Source organism: Syngnathus leptorhynchus, chromosome 2 (assembly GCF_054491065.1).
Source record: "Syngnathus leptorhynchus isolate UIUO chromosome 2, UIUO_Slep, whole genome shotgun sequence".
NCBI lineage: Eukaryota > Metazoa > Chordata > Actinopteri > Syngnathiformes > Syngnathidae > Syngnathus > Syngnathus leptorhynchus.
In genome coordinates this window covers 15,340,321-15,356,197 of record NC_141196.1, presented here as the reverse complement: position 1 = coordinate 15,356,197, position 15,877 = coordinate 15,340,321, and positions in this window count along the sequence as shown.

Genomic DNA, 15,877 nt, shown 5'->3' with positions numbered 1-15,877 from the left:
CACGGCGGTCGCGGATGAGCCTGCCTTCCCGGTTTTTAGTTCAGTTCATACAAAACGACCATGCGAATCTAAGCTTATCACCCCATAGTGGAATAAAAACATTGTTAGACAATATCATTGTGGTCTGTGGTTCCGAGACATATACAACACAGCCAGCTCCTTTTACTGCCCGGCATCAGGACGAAAAAAGAGCAGGGTTGGAGCAGGAAAGTTGACTTCGGTAGTGAATTTACTTTTTTGCGGCTGTTGAACTGTCAATCAAGATAGTGTCTAGCAGCCAACAAAGCCCAGTTCACGGCAATTCCGGTGACGGACAAAAACCCGCCTTTGTCGGTGCTTAGCGCGTCAATGTTTTTAAGTTTTAAGTTTGTCGCCGTTCACCTGTAAAGCAAGTGTCTGTTGGTGACGGACTGACAGGGCTTTCGCCAACTGACAGAATGCCCACCTCTTTTGTAGATTGGCCTGAGCACAAAGACAAGCACATGGAAGAGTCAGCAATGTGCAAGGCTCATTGTAATGAATTCATTGCTAAATTTATCATTGATGAGAATTTGCTCCATTGGATGGAATGAAGTTTTGATCAACTATTGCTGTAACCAGCAGAGACATTGGTGATTATGTCTCTACTAATGTGCAGTTTAAAGAACAATGGCATAACTATAAGAAATTGAAGTTGAGCTATGGCAACTTCTTTTGGCAATGGGGATTCTACTCAGTACAAATTCTGCAAATAGAATCTATAGAATAGAATAGAATAGAATCTTGACTGAGAGAAATAGACGACTAATTAGTTGGGTAAGAATATGTTTGATATGATGAATAATAATTTTTTGGAGGAATATCAAGTGTGATCAGCTGGTTGCTATGCAGTTGGATGACAGTTTTACTCACTGTGAATGGAGCAAATGTTTTTACATCATTAGCCAACTTGCAGGGTAACTGATGTTTGGTGAAAGCTTTTTGTGAGCTACAAGTTTATAGAACTTGATAGAATGGAAACATTGATGTATGATGCCTTTTGTTGTTTCTTGTTGTTTTTTCCCCCACATTCCAAGCCTCCTCCTTCTGGCTCCCTGCCACCTCCACTCTGTCTGATGTAGTGCGCTTCTGGTGGCTGATGTGTACGCGTGTGTGGGGCTGTGTATCAGGCTTTAATTGTGGTGTGCATAGAAACGAGTGTAATTAGCCGGTGCTCCTTCCTTGCTGCCCAGCTAACAACCAGCGTACCCTCTGTGTCTGCTCTCTCTCTTCTTGCCTTTCATTTTAACCCCCTCTCCGCTCTCTTTCTCGCCACGTGCAGTTGCTACAACGACGAGCCCCACTCCACCATTGTTCCCCGCTGTTCACCAAGAACAAAGGACGAGGCTATTAGCTCCCTGTGAGTGCAGTGGTGGAAATGGAGAGGGACATGGGAAGAAAAGACTGCTGTAAGGGTGGCCTGATGACTCTGAGAGGGGAAGAATGAGTGCAGATGTGAGGGATGGGAAGTGACAAAGTAATGGAGGAAGGAAACGAGAGGGGAAGATTTAAGCAGCGAGAGAAGAAAGGGTTGAACAGACAAACCAGAATTTAAGAGATTTACTGAGGAGAAAGAAAGAAAGAAGTCTTAAGTCTTGAGCTCTGAAGACAAAAGATGGTGTTTACTTGTGCTTTTTCCCACAATGACATCTATAGTGCTCTTCCTTTGATTGCATGTGAGCTTGCATTGTGCGTAATGCCGGCCTTCTGAATGTTAACTGCTTACAACGCAAAACAAAAAGTGAATTTGGTTTCCTGAGGAGAATGGAGCAAATTACACTTTTATAGCGCTCTGCCACTATGCTTTGCTCCCGCCATTACTCACTGTGCGTGTCTAAAGAGAGGGAGACGAGTGCAGGGAGAGAACAAGTGATTGGAAAGATGTCCTTAGCGAGAAACATGGTGGAGGTGCGGTGGTAAAACCTGTTTATGAGAAAATGCACTTGCAGCATTCTAAGTAGAAGGATAACCTCTGTCTTGCTCTGACCTTTTTCCAAAGATGAAGTTCAGGGATGAATGCTGTGAGCATCCCTGGGGATATTTGTCAAGATTCCCATCTGTGTTTGTACTTTATGATGATTACATCTTCTCATGCACTCGATAGGTAGGTTTATATATAGGATTTCAAGATGCTCTTGATATTTACACGTTCTTGATATCAAATGAAAGACAACAAAGGAAGCGTGGGTCTCAAACCTTTATATCCTATATATATATATATATATATATATATATATATATATATATATATATATATATATATATCACAATGCGTGTGTGCGTATTCTAAAATGTCAGTTTTATTTCACAGCGAATACAAAAGATGTATGTATGTAGTTATTATACATAAAACTCTCTGAGTAAATTAAATGTTGAAATGTTAGGTATGAGATATTTGACCTTTAGAAGCACTGTGAAGCATGATGGCTCTCAGTTGTATTCGCATTCACATGTGGCATATAGCCTTTTCAAGAATTTCCTAGAATTCTCATCATTCTAAAGGTGACTTTAATATGCCCACAAACGCAAAGATAGACTGCATTGGTGTCCACATATGTACAAATGATGGAATATTTAATTATATAAATATTTACCTTTTGAAAATGTTCTTACACAAACTCAGTATGGTCATTTAACAAAAGGCTGACTGCTGGAATCAACATAAAAGTATAGCATCCAACCGTTGAGTGGAATCCTCATTTTTCCAAATCTTTCAAGGCAAAAAAAAAAAAATGCAGCATGTTTTTTGAGAGATTAACATTGCGTTGTCAAAGAGAGCAAGCCATTTTAAACACTTAAAATTTGTCAGTGATTTCTAAAATATTTATGAAAAATATGAAGTTCACCAACTTTGGATTAACTTTAACTACAGTCCTTTTCGTGATACTGGTCACACTAAAAAACTCAATCATTGAGATCAATTTGAGTTTGAATGATTGAGTCCAAACTGCAAGCAATGTAAAACCCCAATTCCAGTGAAGTAGGAACCTTGTGTAAAATGTAAATTAAAACCGAATACATGATTTGCAAATTCTTGTTAACTTGTATTCAATTGAATATGCTAAACTCACATGATATTTAATGTTCAATTTTTTTTTTTTCTTTTAAACATTGACTCATTTGAATTAAAAAAAAAAAAATATTTGACATGCCAGATTATCTTTGTCGTGATTCTGAAGCATCCTTGATTTCAGATGGGCAGTTCTTGATTGTCACACTACACAAGATAATGGGACGCTTGTTCCGCGACTCATAACTCAAAAAATCTGCCACGACAGTGAACGTTTGTCTGTGGCTTGTCTGTGGCTTGTCTGTGGCGTCCGAATCTGGCTACATGTGTGTAGTCTGAGCTCTGTATCATTTTAAAGTTAATTGCCACAAGCAGAAGTTAAAAGTCTTGTGTCAGTCAGAAACAATAACACTCTTTAAAGACCCGCTTAATAATAAATTCTCATTTATAGTTTTGAATGATTTTTGCGATTAACGTTCACACTTGAGTATCATATTAAAATAGTTCTATTTTATGTGATGCACCATCTAACTTCTGCATTTGAATGTCAATGAGCACCCAGATGACCCTAGGCTAACTTTTTAAAAGAAAAAGAACTAAATTCATTAAAGTTTGATTTCCTCATTAAGGTTGACACTGCTCTTGCCCCCTAACTTAATGCATATCATGGCTAATTAATTAGTAGCTTTTGCCAGGCCTTTTAACACTGTGGCGTGTTTAAACATTTAAGTCATAGGTCACTGTCACCATAGAACTCTTGATGAGATGTGGCTTTTATTTTTGGGCTTTTCACTCGTCAGCAGTCCTCTGTAAACTTTTGGAGTTGTACCGTAATATCATGCACTCGCAATGAAATAGCCCTGCAACGATTAATCCTATAACTCGAATAATTCAAACACAAAAGAAAGTTGTTTCAAAAGCTCTGCCTGTAAGCTTCGTAGGGGTTGTTATTCTACTGGGCTAATGCAGCCACACGGCCCAACCCGTAGAAATATGTTTGCGTGAGGCAGAAAGTGTTCATATCAGAAAATACCCCAATTATGTTATCTTTTCGCCCCTTAAATTAGTCACATCCGGCTAATGCAATAGCACAACTGTAATCACGGACACAAGGTAAAATGTCTAGTCGAGTAGATTTCGTCGATGGAAACGGTTCGCTAGTTAACAGCCAGCCCCTAGCCTTAGCACACAACCAACTTCTTTATTGGCTGACACTGTCGTTTAAACCATGCACACACATTCAAGGTCAAAGGTAATAACAGCTGTAGAACGAAGCGTGGGGACCCCAACTGGATGCACTCAGATGCACATTTTGTGCTTTAGCAAATGCGTTTTTAGCCTCTTACACGATTAGTCACTGGGATAATTTGTACAATAATCAAATCTTAAAATAGTCGATAGCTGCAGCCCTACATTGAAGCTAACTCGGTGACAAAAAGAGATGGTGGTGGTTTTGCATTAAAAGCAGAGTTGAATTTGAGGGAAACTTCAGTCAAGGTCGACTCAAGGGCAACATTTCTCAAAACAGGCACTTCATGCTTTTGGTCCACATGCACAGAGGTTCACAGTACATCCTTATGAGGATTCACCAACCTGACCTGAGGCTACTATTGCCCCCCCAGGAGGGATCTAGAGATTTTTGTTGTTCTCCCTAGCAGTGTGTTGCATCTGATCAACAGACATATTGTGTTCCTTCCTCCTGGTGGGCGGTGCCCCCTGTCTCATTCTGTTTCTATTCTCCCCACTTACCGACCTCTCCCTCCCTCAGTTCTCTTCATTTCCTTCCTCTCCCTGAGCTGACATTTGCTGTCAGATAGCCTTATTATTCCCTTCTTCAGATTTCTGATTAAGATTCTCTTGCTTTCTGTCTGTTTAAGTCTGCTGTCTCTCTACTTCTCTCCTGACCCCCCTCACTGGCTCTCCCTCATGAAGAACTCCCTCCAATAATGACTCTTCTGCCTTCGACTTTTTGCCGCATTCTGCTCAGCATAATCTAATTCAGTCTGTCCCCCACTGTCTCATCTCCACCTCTTTCATTTCTCAGCATATTTTTGTATTAGTTTGTATTTTCAAAGGTCACTTTTTGCTTTTCATTTCAACTCCCTTCCCTGTCCCTATGGTGTTTTTCTTTCTACAGTCTTTCCCAAACATTGTGTATCTTCCGCATTAAACACCTTTCTACTTCTATGCCCTCGTGGGTTGAGTGATAGTTAGAAGTCTACTGTCACTTTTGCTGTTTATTTTAGCAACACATTTTTTTTTTCTGTGTGGGCTTTTTCCTTCTACACAAGTAGCAGAGTTCAACATGCAACCGGACAGTGACGGGAACAATAGAGGTGTTGTCATGGTGATAACAGCATACCCACTACTTGCGGCCCATTTACTTTCTCCGCAAGTCCACATCCTGTCATCCTCTTTTTCCTTTTTCCCCCCTTTTCCTTATTGCATCTTTCTTTTCTCTCCCTTTCTTCACCCGCCAGTCAAACCCTTTTCACTTCGCTCTGTCCGTCTTTTCCCCCTCTCTTCCTCATAATGTCTTCGTTCGTCTTGCTTTTTCATGCACTCTCACTCCTCTCTTCTGTCCCCATGGTCCTCACCTCCTGTCCAGCCGTCGAGGGAGAGACGGAAGGAAAGGAATGCTAATTTTATCACCACAGCAACAATGTGAGAGGAGACAGATGGGGAAAAAGAGGCAAATGTCACTCGTCAGAGGAAATGAGATGGCCAGTGCACGCTCTGCATGCTCCTCCACAGAAAAAGATCAGGGTGGCAGATGTACTTTACTTTTATTCCACCTTTCAACGTTTCCCTTTTGGAGACATGCATATGTATCTCGTATTTAATTCATTTTTGGGGGGTATGATGGACGTGGATTATTTTTTTTATATCCATTACAAAAGCTGTAGTCAGTCTTTTGTTCTTCAAGTCAATCATTTGTTGGACCCCCACACACACGCACTCATGTCAGGAATGTAATCACGTCCAGAGCCTTGCCAAGGAGAAGAGGAGGGGTAGAGCGGGTGGGAGGTACAAGCAAAGTGGTGAGGGAACTGGCAAGAAAATTTGACATGAGCGCAGGGATAAGGAAGAAGAAAAAAAAAACATGTGTGTGTGTGTGTTCCCAATTGCCACTCCAGCCAGCCCAAAGTCACCTTCGTGGCGAGTGTACGTGCTGCCTTCTTCCTGTGTGTACTTGCGTGTGTGTGTAGTTTTAAGTCGTGTCTGATTGCAGTTGCACAAACACTTGCTGATTAAGGCCCACTGATTTCAACCAGACTCTGATTATGTGTGTGCGTGCGTTTGTGTCCGTGTGTATGCATGCAGGGGTGTGATTCATGTTTTAGGCCTTTGAGGACCGAAAAGAGCGTCTGTTTATGCTGATTATTTATCTTTGGTCCAGATAAAATTGAAAAAATCGACTTGATGTTGTAATTGGCTTTAGATTAATATTTGTAGTAGCAAGGATCGGATAAGGCACGAGATGATGAGGACGAATGCAGGAGCGTTTCAAAAGCAAGGCAATGCATAGAAATGCAAATGTCAGTCCTTGTTAAATGGCCATCCTCCATCTTGATTGGTAATTAAGAACCCATAGGGCTCCGAGCGCCACCCGCTTTCCCACACTTTATGGGCAAGGAAATGACGGGAACGGTAGGAGAGACATGAAGGCAGACAGCACACGAAGGCACCGAGAAATGAAAAAGTGACGTGTCAAAAAGTATTCAACAGAAAGGAGGTTGGATTTAGAAAGGACAGCAAAAGAATGATTGCTTGTGGAGAAATGAGAAGCAGAGTCTGATGGGCACTAGTTTTAGAAAGTGTGGCTTTAGAGCGTGGCAGTGGGGGGGTTAAGAATAGACTCATGTGCTCTGAGGCCCACTCACATTTTCCATTTCCACTGCTGAATTGGTGTCACTCATTTCCATAGCCGCCCATGCATCAGGTGTGTGTGGCTTTCCGAGTGGTAATCTGTTCCATCTTGTTTCTTTACTTTCCATCTGTATAGGATCTTTCGCTCCGTCGCGCCCCATCCCTCACTATCACATCTGACAGACTCAGAGGGAGCAAGTTGGTTTGTGTGCTTGTGTGTGTGCGTGCGTGTGCGTATGTGTGAGTGCGTATGTGTGATGGCATAGATGCTAGTATATCCTTGTCTGGCTGCTTGCGCTGTTCCTGCCACTTGCTCGCACTCTCTCGCTTCCTGCCTCCCTTGTCAGTGAGTGGAGAGATAGAGAGTTAAATTTTAATGGTGCTGCCATCTCTCACTAGCTGCTGAACGTGGGCCAATGCAGGCTGACGCACTCAGTGAGCCATGAGAAGAGACAAGACAGTCAGCAGAGCGATAGCCAGCTTGACATACCACCACATGCTTGCTCACAAGTGCTAAGCATACACAACAGGTGGAATAAATAAATTATTCATTTAGTGTAACGGGGAGAATTTGGCGGGCGAGTTTTCCAACAGCATAGCTTCTTAAGAGTAATTCTTGTCACCATTTGGTTCGGGATTGTGTTAAGATATCAACATTGAGACATAGGGTGCAATAAGAGGTATGTTCAAAGGTTCTTCAACTGGTGTCAATGTATTCTAGCCTCTTCTGCCATGCACTCCTTGAAGGATTCTTCCAGGATCCTCCAGAGCTCCGTCTTCACAGTCGTATTGATGTCATCCACGTCTGTGACACAGGTCACCATGTTGACCTCTTGAATTGAGAAAGAGGAGGATTTGTAGGATGGTCAGTGCGTTGTGAGCTGTTTTGATGAAGCAGCCATGATGCCCAGCCTAAAGTCTTGCGTCTACCTGTGCACTAAACGAAGCAAACACCTCAGGATAAACTGGTTGATTATCAGGCCCACATTGAAGGGGAACTTTGTTTGGGTTTAAAATAAATTTTGTAAACCCAGTCCTGGAACCTTTCTAACAATTCTAATATTACATTATCTGGTAGAATACTTTAAGTGTCTAAGCGTATCATTTAGTTCCATCCATCTATTTTTGGTGTCAGGCGTGCAGAGCCTATTCCAGGTTACTCCCTGAAATGGTTTTCTTTTTTTTGTTTTTTTGTTATGCTGTTGTTTGGGGACAATCATATTTACTGGCTAACGACTTCATGGATCCAGTGTTCAGAAGGAATGTTTGGCGATTCCAGCTGTCTTGAGCATACAGCCATGATTAGCCAGCTCATTACGGAAGCCAAGACCAAGTAAAATAAGAACAGAAAAGGATCTTTTCTAAACTGTCCCTGTGAAGTTAGAGGAATATTAAAGTCATATTTAGTCGTTGTTTTAGCGTTAGCATCAATATCCAGGACGAACGCCATCCCGATGTATCATGTAATTTACTCCGAGTGAGAAAGGTACAGGATAGTAGTCCTACTTAGTCATAGCGGTATCCGTATGGCAATAATTCTGAGCACGTGTCATTAAAATATTGACGCGTTTGATGGAGAGGACATAAAGCAATATTTTTTTCTGTGTCTCTGCTACTCCTGACATTAATCACGTAAAAAAGTCTCCCAGTCACAGAGTCCCTGTAGGACTGCATTTTCTCTGACTCTGCTAAGTCTAGTTGGCATCGTGTGTATGAATCTCAACTCAGGCATGCGCCAGCACACACACTTCCCTGCGCCAGCCTGTGAGCCATATTGTGTGTTCCTTGATTGTTTTCATTTGCCCACCCTCACATAGCCGTCTGATTGGCAACACGTTCCCCGATGGCTCGCTAAGCACATGGTGGGATTAGGTGTGTACTTGTATTGTGTGCCTTTGTGTTTTTGTGTGCACGCGTGTGTATCTTTTTGTCGAGCTCGAGCACAGACGACTCCTGAGAGAGGGCAACAGACAGATGTTCTCGGAGAGGATTTGCATTTTTGTCTCCCTCTTTAAATATCCGATCCTCTTGTTTAATTTATTTTGGGGTTTGGTGCTTTTTTCTCCCCCCCGCCACTCTTGGGTATGGGGTGAAACTGATTTCATAACCTGGAAACCCTGCGGCACACCTGAACCTCTTTGATGAGAAACACTTTTCCCCAGGGTCCCACATTGAGGTGCAAGTTGTCAGATCAGGGTTATCAGCCCCTCGAGCTACTTAGTTTGGCTATGATCCAACATTATTGATGTAGTTCAAACACCTGCAGAGCTTTCCTGGTGGCAATGACAGAGATTCACCGATGCAAATAAGGCTTCATTGTTCTCTGTGCAATAGCGATTCCAGATTCGGAACACTTTTTTTTATTGGAAGTTGTAAATAAAAGACACTGTAATGTAGTTCATGGGAAGAACTATTCTACAGAATTGAGTGCGTCTCTTCTCAGTGTGTAAATCACATTCATGACAAGCTATCTCCTTTCCACTCATTACTCCTGCTTTATTGACCTCATCTTTTACCTCGCCTCTGAACCTTTTTGCTCCTCAATCTTCCGCACAATAATATCTATCCCTCACAAATGCTCCATTTTATAATACATCATCTTCCTCTAACACTTTGTTCCTTTTACTTTCCTTCTTCCCAGTGCTTCTCTTTCATTTTACAAGGCTTGATCATATTAGCAATGTTGCCTAGAAGAAAAACATCACGGCGAGCACCAGAAATCAGCCTGATCTGTACGCCTGTGGAGACATACAGTTTCTCCAAGTGTCTGTGTGTTTTTCCCTGCAAGAAATGGCTGACATTATGAAGGGCAAAATTCCCTCCACCTCTCCAGTCCCTTCGGTAGCTAGGGGGCTCGCTCAAGGATTAATTAGACCAAGCAAAACTGGCCCTTGTTGTCATCTTTGCCACATGCACACACGCACACCAACTTGCAAGCATTGGTGTGTCTGTACTCGCTCCCGTGTGTGTTTGCGCGTGAGTGCCAATCCTTCCACCATGCGGTCAAGTCACAATTACTAATCAGGCCTGGAAGCCTTTGCCTGGAGAGACTAAGAAGGAGGTAGCAAACGAGTGAGTGCTTTTCTTTGTCCTCATCATTGAAGCAGAGATAAAGACGGCTAACGGGATGGATGGCTGGGGAGGAGAGCACAGAAAGTCAGGGATTAGCAGAGGATGAGCATGTCCGCCCCGTTCGACAACGGGCTTTTAACTGTCCTCCATAGCTCCATAGCATGACACTGTGATGACGTCCACTTTTCTCTGTCCGCCTTTCATCTCCTTTGCTTTACATAAATCCATACTCCTGGCATCGGAAAAGTGGGCTAATTTTTGTGGCTCTGCCATTCACTGCTCTCTTTCCCTTGTGGTGATATTTTAAATTTGACAGCTGACAGGCTCGGAACACCTAATCCTTTTGTTCAGGGCAAAATGATTCTCACGGGGTGGATGTCTTCCAGGTCATCTCACGATTTAATTTCATTTTTTTCCCCTCAGTTTGAAGGTTATCGGTTCTTTCACTGCACACATTTAAACTGGTGTGTAGGTGTAGAATGGAAAGCTTCTGAGTTCTCATTGCCTCTCAGTATAGTCAGAAATGTAAATGGGAATCTTATTTGGCAACCACCTTCTGATACAAACATATTCATGTCACTACATTCCAGTGCAAAGTCAAATCTCAATTATCAAAATAAACCAAGCTTCAGTTGCTATTCACTCTCCTCCCGCTAGAGGGAGCACTCTGCTATGAAAGCCCCTACATCAAGGACGTTGACTCTTCAATAATAGAAAACCAAAGTGGCACCAGGGTACCACATCTCTACTGTGCCCGCCCCCCCCCCCCCCCCCCCGTCTCTCTCTCTATTTCTCTCGCTCAGTGAGTCATTTTGTTAGTCAGTCACCCACTCACATTTGAAGTCAGACAAGGTTAAACTTTGTGTGCCGGCTTTGTGTTTTTGTTTACTTTGCTTGTGGCCTGGCCGCTTGTAAATCACTCAAGGTCACTTCCTCATCATCTTTGTCCTTTCAACGAAGTTTTCTGTATCTGCTGCCTCCTCCCTACTTTATTTTCCTCCTGCTCTTTGATTTGATTTCCTTCCCCTCCTTGCACTCTAGTTCTCCATCCTTCTCCTCTGCTCTCTCTATCTTCCCGCCTTGTAATTAGCTGGTGTAATTGCTGTAGTAAATCTTTTTCTGCTTTCCCAATGAGACTGGCTGATATAGGACTGATTTAATAAGGACACCCTTGCAGCTCACCTCACCCTGTGCGTGTGTGTTATTTGGAATCGGGATTGATGGGCTTTTTGTGTGCTTTCAGCAAGTGTGTATTTTGAGTTCAAGGTGGTGTTGTATTGGTACGTCAGATGTAGTTGACCTTATCAGCGATTCAGCCCGCATATCACTTTGTGTGTGAGTGTGTGTATTTGTGTAGGGAGTGTGTGCGTATGTACGAGTGCGCGTGTGTGTTAACGGTGTGTGTCATCAGTAATTCTATAATATCGTGTGCGTCATAGCTGAGGACCTTCATGGCCAGAAGAGCAGAGTGAGGTCACAACAACCCTGAGAGAACAACACACTCGCACAATCCAATTCTGTGTCCTCTAATTCTCCTTTCCAAACGCTTACGTGGATGCCCTTTCTTGTCTGCCTCCCTTAATTTTTTACTTCACCGGCAGCCTTTTACCCTTCTCTTCTCACTCACATACGTCTTGGATGATGGAAAAGATTGAGAGTGTAGGTAATAAACGATGTGTCGTGAGGGAGAGGGTTGGCAGACATGCGGCATCTATTTGCAGTACAATACTGTGTCCAGTTGGGGGCACTGTGGCTCCACCAAAAAACTGCAACTCACTCTCTGTGCCTCACTTTTTGTCTCCTGTATTGGCTTTTTTTTTTATCAAAGAAATGCACATTTAGTGCTTTGATGAGAGACATGTCCACAAAAACACTCAGTCATTTTGCAGCACACCCCAGAGGTGAAAATACCAATCACTTATTAAAAACATAATTTTGCAACCTACTTTTATCCAGTCAATTTAATTGCATTTATAGGTGTGTTTTTTTTCTAGATAAAAACAAACGCAATTCAGATAAATTTAAAATTACACATGGTTATTGTTAAATATGTATTGTATTATATTGCATTGTATTGTAGTATTAATTGGGAATTGAAAACTATTTTACAGTATGAAATCTGGAAATGTTAACATTTCGACTGTATAACGATCAACCACCAGTGAAACACTACATGATTAATACGTATTTTGTAAGAACTCAGGTAATTATGCATTGTACTATTTATTTCAAACGTGAATCCATACAAACATTTTATTTTATTTTTTAAATCTGAAGCATTGATACTATGTTTTATGACCTTTGGTGAGGTCCAACAAGCCAAGTCTGATCATCAGTGGGTGAAAGCATTCATATTAAACAAAAGTCAAGTACAGACATTATTTGTCCTTAACTAGAATTGAATTTATACTAATTTATTGCGTCAATTTTTATGATAACTCCCAAGTTGTTGAATTTGAAAATTCTTATCTGCAGTTGCGCTTTTCATGCGCCAGGGGAGCGCAAGGGAGCACCGTCTTAGCCCCTCCCATAAGCCGTCCCCCTGCATCCTGGCCCTCCCACATCCTGCCCCCACATCCCCTCCCCTCTGCCCCACCCTGCCATCTGGTCCTTTTCACACAATCACGCGCACGCACGCACACACACACAGTCCAGTCTTTTCTTCCCGTTTCCTTTCAGGGAGAAAAACAGGATGAAGGGTCTCTTTCAGGCTCACAGTTACCGTGGAAACCCCCTTATTCTTCTTCTGTCAAACACACTTAGATTGTAACATGCACACACATCTATAGAGAGTGACAGCATGTTGAATATTTAAAGTTTAAAGGACCCAAGACTACAGCTGTTCCCCTGTCAGCCATACTTCTGGCCTTTTGTTTACTTTACACAAAGAATTTGGTGCCTTTTTTCGAGGCGCAAAGTTAACTTAGCACACTCAAAAGCACAACTTTCCCCTCCTTGTTCTCTTAAAGAAATAGTTGGCAAAACATTTGTTTGTCTTTTTATTTTCCTGAGCAGATTTTTCCAAAGAATCCCTCATTGCACACGCACACACACACACACACACACACGCACACACACACACGCACACACATTGAAACTTAAAACCTTCTCCTTCGTCCCAGTTACGACAATCTCCAGGCCTGGAACGCTTTCACGAATGGAGGGGGGGAAAAAAAAGTTATATAAGTCTTAAAGTTGTGTTTTTTTCCCCCCATTGTGCCTCCCGGGGGCTCATGGAAAACTTTGCTGTGCGGCATTCAGTAACGCACGTCATCTGAAAGCTTTTAGCTGGTTAAAAATAAACTACTGGCAGCAGTGATAAAATGACGAACAGACCTGGTAGAATGAGAGGAAAAAGGGACGAGACCATGCACATTCTTGTACTGTTCATCCAACTTTGTCTTAGTATCAATATGCCCACTTTTTTCCTTTGTTCACACAAAGCCTGGCTACCTTTTTCTCCTTTTAAGGATAGAGGAAGAGAATAGAAAGGGGGGTTACGGGCACATACTGCTCTGCTGACTAACAGACTCCTCTTTGTGTATGCGCGCGTGTGCGCTCACACACACACACACACACACACACACACACACACACACACACACACACACACACACACACACACACACACACACAGACATATTGACAGAGACCTCTGCATGACTTGGCACCTCGTGATGTTGTACATCCCTCCTTTCCTCATCCATGTCTGCTTTTTTAGTTCTAAGGAAGAAGTAGGAAGCAGAAATGAGGAATGTAGTGTCTTTTTATGGCACACACACACATGACCATCCACACATTCACTGTCCACCCCAACCCCCAAGTGTCCTCCCCATCACTCAATGCCAAGCAGCTGTTGGGCCAACTCAAGGAGACGAGAGGGGAGCGTTTCCTGGGAAAAAGTGTCTTTCTGATCAAGTTCATTTACAATATAAATGTATTTCCCCCTTTTAACTGTACATTTTAGTCTATTCTGTGCTGGAGTCACTCTGTTTCTCATCAGCCTGTTCCTCTCCTCCCCCACAGTGACTAAGTGCATCGTGGCACAGTGCTCCATAGCCGCCACTAGAGGTGCCATCGGCTTACAAATGGAAGATGGCTGGGCATGTGGAAACCACAGAGCAGCCATTTTACAAATTCTATTACTCCAAACCCCCATTTCATGAATCACTCGTGATGTCAGCACGTCTCCCTCTCATTTGATTGGCTAGCAAGCAGTGGCACTGTCGTTGATGTAACGCACACACATGAACACGCATACAGGCACATGGTCCCTCATCATCTTTAACACATTGACCTAGTGACATGATGAAAAGGTCCCCTCTCAGATTAACGGGATTGTTTGAGATTATAGGTCACCCAGATTAGATCCTCATATGGGGTGCAGCGTGCGTGTGCCTCTTCAAAGTTGATTTATGCACAAAGTGTTCTTAATAACGAAAAATATTAAACCTGAAACTATTTATTTAAAATCTTATTTATCATATACTATTTAAATTGTTTATTATTCCGTTTTTCCCCCCTGTGTCCTGTCATGTTTGTCCTTGTGTGATGGCCACTGTACGAGCAAAACAAACAAAATAAGTTCCTTCCTCCCAGCTGTGCGGATACTTTATATATATCTTTGGCTTTGTGTCTGTGTTTGTCTGTCTTCCTGTTTTGTCATCCAGCTCTCAGTCGGTTTCTGTACATCACTGCATTAGTGACATAATGTTGTTGAATATGCTAAATTTTATTTTACAATATGGAATTGGGCATCAATTAATTGGTATATGGCGACTCATACATGATTGTCAAAGTTTGATGACGGGAAAATGTCAGTGGACCCTTACTGAGAAGTCTGTGTCTAACTCTGTGGCCAAAAGACGAGTTTAGAAGCTCATTAGGAGGCCCGGACCGGTGAACTGTGTGGCCTCTCTGTAAACAAAGGAGCATTTGACTACACTCATAATGGGCTTGCTTGCATGGATGTGACAGTATGTCTGTATTTGTTGTCCATGGAGATTGTTGCTATTTGATTTTAAAAAGCTTGACTGGCAGGAAACAAATACGTGTGATAATGGTCTTTTCAAGGGAGGAACATGTATAGATAGTTTTCACTCAACGCATAAAACTTGAGTTATAATTGGACATTGTTTCATGTTGTATATATCTGATCGGACACCCAGACAAAAACCCTTAGGTTTTAAGTTTGCATTTCTGAGATTTGATAAGGTCAAGCAGTTTGGTGTGTAAAATCCATTGACTTCGCCTCACTAAAGTTTCTGCATGCAATGTGGGAAAGTCCAATGTGCTTGTTCATCTTTCAGGGCTAATTTTTGTCCGCCCCACGCAAAATGACACATCCTTAGTCACAAATGTGACCTTGTCCAAGCGCATTAACGCAGACGTGTTTGTCAAGTGTGAGCGTGTCATAAAACGTACTGTATCTGCAAGCCAATTGCAAAAGTTAACATGCCTCATAGCTAACAAATGTCCGAGCACATTTAGCAGGCCGCGGGGACTTTTTAGCCGACATCATCTCACACCATGGGCTAACACATAAATGTCACGGGGGGGGGGTTTATGCAGTGAAGTGCTGATAGAAAACAAGAAATTTGGGTGGTGTTTGTATAAAGTGAGTATTGAATGGCTCGGTGAGATGACTCAAACTAAGTCTACAAATCGATTTGAGCAGGTTATGAGTGTTGAGAATGTTTTTTTATTTAATCATATCGGAGGGGTTTTGAGTATGAACTGCCTTTTTAGTTTCATACCACACTATCTGAATCTGATTTAAATCTGGACTTTGAGTTGGTCATTCAAAAATATGATTGTTATTATTTCAACTAGAGGTAGACTTGCTTTTGTGTTTCAGATTGTTGTCTTCCTGCATAAACGGAGTCGTTTGAGCTTCAGGGCACAAAC